The 9,392-nt window shown below is 41.9% G+C and overlaps 1 long non-coding RNA gene across 1 annotated transcript; it reads right to left on the bottom strand.

The window, feature by feature from the left end:
- On the bottom strand, positions 1-4,947 carry LOC135543004 (uncharacterized). Its single transcript, XR_010456165.1, has 3 exons — positions 4,868-4,947; positions 759-936; positions 1-532 (listed from the first exon to the last, which is right to left on the bottom strand). It is a non-coding gene; the product is annotated as an uncharacterized LOC135543004 (long non-coding RNA).
- Positions 4,948-9,392: the final 4,445 nt, after the last annotated feature.

Below are 9,392 nucleotides of genomic sequence, written 5' to 3' on the forward strand. Positions count from 1 at the left end.
CCGTCTCTCCCGGTTCTGGATGCTCAGAAATGTCTGGTTGAGGGAGTCCTGGATGTCGAGGGATGTGCCAAGAGTGACGTGTGTGGCGTTGCATCCTGGTTCTTCGAGGCAAAGCATGTCTGCGGCCACATACGGGTAACCATAGTGGACGCTGTGCATTACGACAGCAGCTGGAGCGACCTGGGGGGCGTGTCCTGAGCAGCACAACACACAGTACAGAGACATGGGTCGGTCTCTGTTGACCATGGCAATGATGCGCGTGGCTCCCCCTTCCCTGTGGTCCTGGTATGCAGACACCATTAGATGAGTTGAACCCTTGACTGGTGTTATAGTCTCATTGGCTGTGTGAAGAGGGCAGGTAGAGGGAACAGGGGGAGGAAGGGAGTGAGCTTGAGTAGAGTTGGTCCTGAAAGTCACCAATGGGGAAGACAGTGTGACAGATACTCTGACAGACAGACACAGGATGATCGAAATCACTTTCCATTTCTGACTCCTGGTTTGGTGCATGTGAGCCTTTTGATCTATTGGAGACCTATAGGAGGATCATGTCACAATCAACAATCAACAATGATAACAACAACATCATCATCATCATCATCACAACATACTCACTATCCCTGTCATAATCAAAACATTGACAGGGATATTATCAGTGATGCACTGAACAATCAGACAGGGAAAATCAAGGCAAACTGGCTTTCAATCAGCTTAATCCATCTGGTCCCCCCAAACATATATCCTGATATCTCCATACTTACAAGTTGTCTGTGTGATCCTCCACCTCCTGGTCTGTTCTGTCAGTCAGTGGGGCTGTGGGGGAGTCTCTCATCACTCTGTTGGCAGGAGTTTCAGGGGGGCAGTCAAGAGATTCAGGCTCTGGTCCAGATGACCGTGCTGCTCTTCTTCTCAACATCTCCAGGAAAATGAAGGGGGGCTCTGGATGGCCAATCAACATAGGTTACATTAAGGGTCCCCCTTTAAACTAATGAGCAGTCATTCTGACAGCAACATTCCAACAGTGTAATTAATACATTTTATATACAGCATGCTAAAGCAAAAATAATATTTTGGTTGTGTTTATGAAGGCCTTGGGTAACAACATTAGATTACCATTTTTATTTTATTTTAAATAACACAATAGCATTTTCATTAGTTTATATGTAGTTTGTATGTAGTTAGTTTGTATGTACAAACTAAAAAACACAAAAAACACAAACATTCAAGCATTACATCAATTTTGTTTGTGGAGTGACTTTGTTAAAACTATGAAACAGAAAGCATATGTGTTGGAACATGGTAACAGCTTATTTTTTATAAAAACAAAATAAAAAGTAAAATACCTCAACCACCCAGACCAGTCAAGACACGGTCAAATGATGACAACATCAGTAGCCTAAGCATCATTATAAGGGCCAAGTGGCCTTGATAAATAGTGAAACTCAATAATGGCATTGTAATGAATAGAAGTATCACACGACAGCAGTCAAAAATAGTCAATTATTGTCAGCTTGTGCTTGTGTGTATTCACCAATGGCATCAGTTGGATTTCATTTAGCTGTTATCCCTGGTTCTAACAGATGGCAAAATCGTCATAATTTTCACTTGCTTGTCATACTTTGACATACTTTGTTTGGTTGTAGTGTGTAAATGTCTCCTGTTTTCTCTTTATTGTGTCCCTGTCCTCTTGCCATCCTTCAGCACTTGTGGGGTGCAACGGCTGCCAAGGAGCCTTATTTTGCGCAAAGGGAGGGAGTTCCCATCTCACTTTGTTCATGGAGCCAGCCAGACTTGTTTTCTTTGGAAGCAACTTGTTCGCCAACAAAGTAAGAAATTGTCCATAGTGACGATCCTCCCTTACCAAGGTAAGGTTCCACAAGCCTCATCACCACATTCTGACACTTGCTCACCTGCTGCCTGATGTTGATATTTTCCCAGATATTGAAAGCCATTCAACATGTAACATTGCGCATGCTCTCACTGTGTAGCCTACTCCGAGTACAGACAGTTGATCATGCTCTCACTGTGTAGCCTACTCCGAGTACAGACCGTTGATCATGCTCTCACTGTGGCATGCTCTCACTGTGTAGCCTACTCCGAGTACAGACAGTTGATCATGCTCTCACTCTCACCGTTGATCATGCTCTCGCTGTGTAGCCTACTCACCGAGTACAGACCGTTGATCATGCTCTCACTGTGTAGCCTACTCCGAGTACAGACGTTGATCATGTTGCCTACTCCGAGTACAGACCGTTGATCTCTCATGCTCTCACTGTGTAGCCTACTCCGAGTACAGACCGTTGATGCTCTCACTGTGTAGCCTACTCCGAGTACAGACCGTTGATCATGCTCTGCAGTACAGACCGTTGATCATCTCTCACTGTGTAGCCGTTATCATGCTCTCACTGTTAGAGTACAGACCGTTGATCATGCTCTCACTGCCTACTCAGTAGACCGTTGATCATGCTCTCACTGTGAGTACAGACCGTTGATCATGCTCTCACTGTGTAGCCTACTCCGAGTACAGACAGTTGATCATGCTCTCACTGTGTAGCCTACTCCGAGTACAGACCGTTGATCATGCTCTCACTGTGTAGCCTACTCCGAGTACAGACCGTTGATCATGCTCTCACTGTGTAGCCTACAGTACAGACCGTTGATCATGCTCTCACCTACTCCGAGTACAGACCGTTGATCATGCTCTCACTGTGTAGCCTACTCCGAGTATCATGACTGTGTAGCCTACTCCGAGTACAGACCGTTGATCATGCTCTCACTGTGTAGCCTACTCCGAGTACAGACCGTTGATCATGCTCTCACTGTGTAGCCTACTCCGAGTACAGACCGTTGATCATGCTCTCACTGTGTAGCCTACTCCGAGTACAGACCGTATCATGCTCTCACTGTGTAGCCTACTCCGAGTACAGACCGTTGATCATGCTCTCATGTAGCCTACTGTACAGCCGTTGATACTCCTGTGTAGAGTACAGACCGTTGATCATGCTCTCACTGTGTAGCCTACTCCGAGTACAGACAGTTGATTTGACTTTTCTCTGCATAAAAGGCCTATTCTTATTGTTTGATATGGATTTAATAAGGAATTAGAGAAGAGGGATTATGAATGTGCTGAAACCTGCTAAGTCAGTAAAGTACAATGGAAACCATAAACATTTTGAAAACTGTCCAGTTGTCTGCACCCACTTCAAACTGCTTTTCAACCCAGACCCACATTTCCACCTAGAGACATGTGCACCCAACATGATCGTATTTATAATCATAATAATAGAATAATCGTATTCTTATTAATGATGATGATATTAATAATAATAATAATAATGTACACAATAATAATAATAATAATAATAATGTACACAATAATAATAATAATAATAATAATAATAATAATAATAATAATAATAATAATAAAGCTGTAACATGACTATTTAAATGTAATATACCAATACTGTGTCATTATTTCAATAGGTTTACATAAATGTAATACATTTCAATGGGCTATTCTTCATCATTTCAAAAGGCTATTTTAATACATTGAAATATACATTTTAACCTGAATATTTTAATCATAAAGTGCAAGTATGTACTCAATTCAATTTGGGGAATACAAATTCAAAACTATTGAATTGAATTACAATTTCTCTTGGCAAAACATTAAGATCAAGACTTTTGCCCATAATCAATTCACGATTTCTGACAATTAATCACAATTAAATTATTTAATTGTGTACCCACCTTGAACACCAGCCTGGTCTCATAGACTAGCCGTAACATAGTAAATGTAAATCCGGAACACTAGAATGATATGTATTAATATTAGTATGATATGCTACGTTTTGTATGGTTACATAAGATAGATGGTTGCTTAGGGCAATAACAAAAGTAGGGTGGTTGGACGAGGTGGATGGGTAGGCATATAACACGACCGTCTAGCAACCCAAAGGATGTGAGTTCGAACCTCATCACATACAACTTTAGCGTTTTAGCTAATTAGCAACTTTTTAACTACTTACTACTTTTTAGCTACTTTGCAACTACTTAGCATGTTAGCTAACCCTTCCCCAAAAACTAACTTTAACCCTTTAACCTAACTCATGAACTTAACCCTGTCAAAGTCGTGTGTATAGGTGGCAGGAGAGTTAAACAGAGTGTAAATGGAGTCTTTTAATATAAGTCCACTTAACATGCTCCAAACACTAAATACGTACAGACATAAACGAACATGGGTACAAGAACCCGTCACGCACCTATACAACATAAAACAACATTTGACATAAAACATTCTCTGACAAAGACAAGAGGGGAAACAGAGGGTTAAATACACAACAGGTAATGAATGGGATTGAAAACAGGTGTGTGGGAAGACAAGACAAAACCAATGGAAAATGAAAAATGGATCAATGATGGCTAGAAGACCGGTGACGTCGACCGCCGAGCACCGCCCGAACAAGGAGAGGCAACAACTTCGGTAGAAGTCGTGACAAACCCTAAACTTGATCCCTAACCCTAACCCCTAGTCTAGCTAACATCAGCCAGATAGTTAACATTAGCGAACTATATAGAATTTGTAGCCTATCATACGTTTTGCAAATTTGTAACATATAGTAAGTTTTGCAGGTTCGTAACATATTGTACAGTTTGCAAAATCACAACTTATAACACGAATTGTAATTTGTAACATACCATACAAATTGGGTGATGGACATCCACAATTGAATACATACCGCATGAAACATAACATATCATGCTAAATGGCATGCCTCAGATATAAATACAGAATAACACAAAATGCTCTGAGACCAGGTTGTGAATATCACTCTTTACAACATTGGCCCTATGACAAATATGAACTTACTTTAAGCTCTTTCTCTTTGTTGTGATGTTGTGAGGCTTCTTGTGTAAATTCAACCGATGATCTGTAGTAGTCTGTTGGGCTGCACTGTATGTTCTACCTCTGTGTTAGATAAGTGAATGATAAGCATCTACTGTGGGACAACCTTTTGTGCCACAGCAAAGTGAAAGCAAGGTTCGGTTCAACATGGTCTGTCATGATTGAAAGTCATACACCCCTATGAAGCTACTGTAGAGTGAGAGGAATATTTAGGTACAACCCTGCATGTCCAAGTTATCAGGCCACTCATTGTCATATTAAACAGAATAGAGAACAGACAATTTGATCCTGATTCAATAACCCTCACATCTATCCTCCAATCACAATGTATGAAACTCCATCACATGCTATTGCTATAGTACTCACCATAGCCTACTGTACTAGCCCACTTTATACAATGGGTGGGTCTAATCCGGAATGTTTATTGGTTAAAACTGCAATCCAGCCAGTGTCTATTCCACAAATTACCACCGGCTAAATCTAGGACTTTAAAATGCCAATTTTCCATCTGACTGCCAATCCACTGTCTCATCAGCCCAGCCAGGCAATTTATTACCTTGATCTCCACTATAAAAACCACCTAGACACTATTTCTTTTAGACTAACATTTAGTTTTCAACAGTGGAGATTTGTATAAACCTTCTTGTCTGTCTCTCTGACATTTTCAACATTGTTTCAATATTCAAATTTGATCTCCAGCTGTCCCATAGTAATGAACAGGCATCTTTTCTCAGCCAGTCGAAAACATGAATCAGCTTCATTTTTATTGATATACAGTACTTTCCGAAAGTAATCGAACCCTTGACTTTTTCCACATTTTGTTGCGTTACAGTCTTATTCTTATTCTTTCTCCCCTTGTCTCCTCCTCTAGTTACAACAATTTGAGGTCACAGGATAGGTCAAAACCTCTTCAAAGGGGGAGACGCCCTGGACCCAAACTGTTACAGACCTATATCCATCCTGCCCTGCCTATCTAAGGTCTTCGAAAGCCAAGTCAACAAACAGGTCACTGACCATCTCGAATCCCACCGTACCTTCTCCGCTGTGCAATCTGGTTTCCGAGCTGTTCACGGGTGCACCTCAGCCACGCTCAAGGTATTAAACGATATCATAACCGCCATCGATAAAAGACAGTAATGTGCAGCCGTCTTCAGCGACCTGGCCAAGGCTTTCGACTCTGTGAATCACCATATTCTTATCTGCAGACTCAGTAGCCTCGGTTTTTCTAATGACTGCCTTGCCTGGTTCACCAACTACTTTGCAGACAGAGTTCAGTGTGTCAAATCTGAGGGCATGTTGTCCGGTCCTCTGGCAGTCTCTAGTCTCTTCTCGGGCCGAATCGTTTCTCTGTATATATCAATGATGTTGCTCTAGCTGCGGGCGATTCCCTGATCCACCTCTATGCAGACGACACCATTCTGTATACTTCTGGCCCTTCCATAGACACTGCTATCTAACCTCCAAACAAGCTTCAATGCCATACAACACTCCTTCCGTGGCCTCCAACTGCTCTTAAACGCTAGTAAAACCAAAACCACTCTTTTTTTCCTACTGTGTTAATGACTTGTTTATTGTTTACTCCGTGTGTAACTCTGTGTTGTTGTCTGTTCACACTGCTATGCTTTATCTTGGCCAGGTCGCAGTTGTAAATGAGAACTTGTTCTCAACTAGTCTACCTGGTTAAATAAAGGTGAAATATATATATATTTTTAATTAAATAAATTCTGTCTCTCTCCCATCTCTACACACTATAATCTATGGCACGGATAAGACGCCATAATACTCTGTTGCTCAGTGGAAAGTGGTTTAGTGGTTCTCAATGAGCCATCAAGTTTCTCTCAAACCAAGCCAGGTGCAGTGAGGTCTGAAGCCCCCAGCCATGTGATAAGTACCTGATGCAGATGACAGACAGGACAGGACAGGACAGGACAGGACAGACGGACAGATGGACGGACAGACAGACAGACCAGGACAGACAGACAGACAGACAGACAGACAGACAGACAGACAGACAGACAAGGACAGACAAGGACAGACAAGGACAGACAAGACAGACAAGACAGACAGACAGACAGACAGGACAGACAGACAGACAGACAGACAGACAGACAGACAGACAGACAGACAGACAGACAGACAGACAGACAGACAGACAGACAGACAGACAGACAGACAGACAGACAGACAGACAGACCAGGACAGACAGACAGACAAGGACAGACAGACAGACAGACAGACAGACAGACAGACAGACAGACAGACAGACAAGACAGGACAGGACAGACATGGGTAATATTCACATCATTAATCCAGTGCCCAGAGCATGATGTTGTCATCAACTCATTCCGGTGTCATGCCATTGATATTCAGCAGGTAAAGTGCATTCGGAAAGTATTCAGAACCCTTCACTTTTTCTAAAAAAAATACGTTACATCTTTATTATAAAATGGTTTAAATAAATAAAATATCCGTATCATTCTACACACATTACCCCATCATGAAAAAGCAAAAACAGTTCATGTTTTATTTCTGCAAATGTATTAAAACTTAAAAACAAAAATGCGTATTCAGACACTTTGCTATGAGACTCGAAATTGAGCTCAGATGCATGCTGTTTCCATTGATCATCCTTGAGGTATTTCTAGAACTTGATTGGAGTGCACCTGTGGTAAATTAAAATTATTGAACATGATTTAGAAAGGCACACACCTGTCTATATAAGGTCCCACAGTTGACAGTGCATGTCAAAGCAAAAACCAAGCCATGAGGTCGAAGGAATTGTCTATAGAGCTCTGAGACAGGATTGTGTCAAGTTACAGATCTGGGGAAGGGTACCAAAACATTCCTGCAGCACAGTGGCCTCCATCATTCTTAAATGAAAGAAGTTTGGAACCACCAAGACTCTTCCTAGAGCTGGCAGCCAGGCCAAACTGAGCAATCAGGGGAGAAGGGCCTTGGTCAGGGTGGTGATCAAGAACCCGATGGTCATTCTGACAGAGCTCCAGAGTTCCTCTGTGGTGATAAGAGAACCTTCCAGAAGGACAACCATCTCTGCAACACTCAACCAATCAGAGCTTTATGTTAGAGTGGCCACACGGAAGCCCCTTCTCAGTAAAAGTGCAGTGCAGCGATGCTCCCCATCCAACCTGACAGAGCTTGAGAGGATCATGGAGAAACACCCCAAATACAGGTGAGAGAGAATATAGTAGACGGTATGTGTAAAAAAGGGATTGCTGAGCTGTTTCGGTGTCCTGTGTTTATGTCCTTTTATGTCCTTTGTGGTCAGATGAGACCAAAATGGAGCTCTTTGGCATCAACTCAACTCGCTGTGTTTGGAGGAGGAATGCTGCTGTTATGAATCCCTTTTGGCCCGGCAGTCTTCACCTGTCATAGGTGAACCATTCGAACATGTGATGGTTGAATATGTTGGACCGTTACCAAAGACAAAGTCGGGTAACCAGTTTCTGTTAAAAAGTAATGGCCTAATGATTAATGTGTGGTGACCTTGTTGAACTGAAAGATATTGTGTGAAAGAAGTTGTGAAAAATGTGAAACAGTTTGTTTTTATTTAGTGAACTTGTGGAGCTGCTGTGTATCTTGTGACCCCATGTTAATGAAAGTAATTTCCGGGCTAAGTCTGCCTGAGTATAAGGAAGTGTTAGACTTGTCCTGTGAACACTACGAGCGACAAGGAACCTCAAGAGATAAACCACAGAAAACTACAGAAATATGTCTCCTAGACTAATTCTAGGTGTATTGTATCCTTCATGTCTGGGTCCCAATGACAAAACCATCAATGCCATTATTTGTGATGCACCTTATTGTTTTAATGGTGTGATGGATATGAGTGAAGGACATATGTTACATTTTCCAACCGTACGATTCAGCGGTGAAGATTTTCACAAACACCCTTTTTCTTTCTAACCCCTGGAATTTTTCTCCTGCATTTCGCATGAGAGAATGGCTTAAGATGTTGTTCAGTAATTTTGTAATCAATGTTCATAAACTCCAATTATCTTTATCTGTCTGATAACCAGAGGTTGTAAAGTTCTGGTCTTAAATAAAACAGACAGAATTCCCAGCTCACAATTGATCAGATCCAAGTTTATTAGCGAGTGCTCTGCCGTGCATACACAAATACTTTCCTCTTATAACATTCTAACCTACACACATACACACCAATATAGGGATTTTCTCATGAGTCTCACCACAGTTTATAACCACTCAGCTGACAGTTCTAGTCTCCCCCAGATACTAGAGCTCTGGAGGGGCTCTCCCTGGAGGGGAGGGGCTCTAACATAGGTTAATGCTCCTCTTCATTATCTTTCTACACCCATATACAAGATCTCACCTCGTGGAGTTGCAATGATCATGAGAACGGTGAGGAATCGTCCCGGAACTACACGGGAGGATCTTGTCAATGATCTCAAGGCAGCTGGGACCATAGTCACCAAGAAAACAATTTGTAACACACTACGCCATTAAGTAC

This window comes from Oncorhynchus masou, chromosome 7 (assembly GCF_036934945.1).
Source record: "Oncorhynchus masou masou isolate Uvic2021 chromosome 7, UVic_Omas_1.1, whole genome shotgun sequence".
NCBI lineage: Eukaryota > Metazoa > Chordata > Actinopteri > Salmoniformes > Salmonidae > Oncorhynchus > Oncorhynchus masou.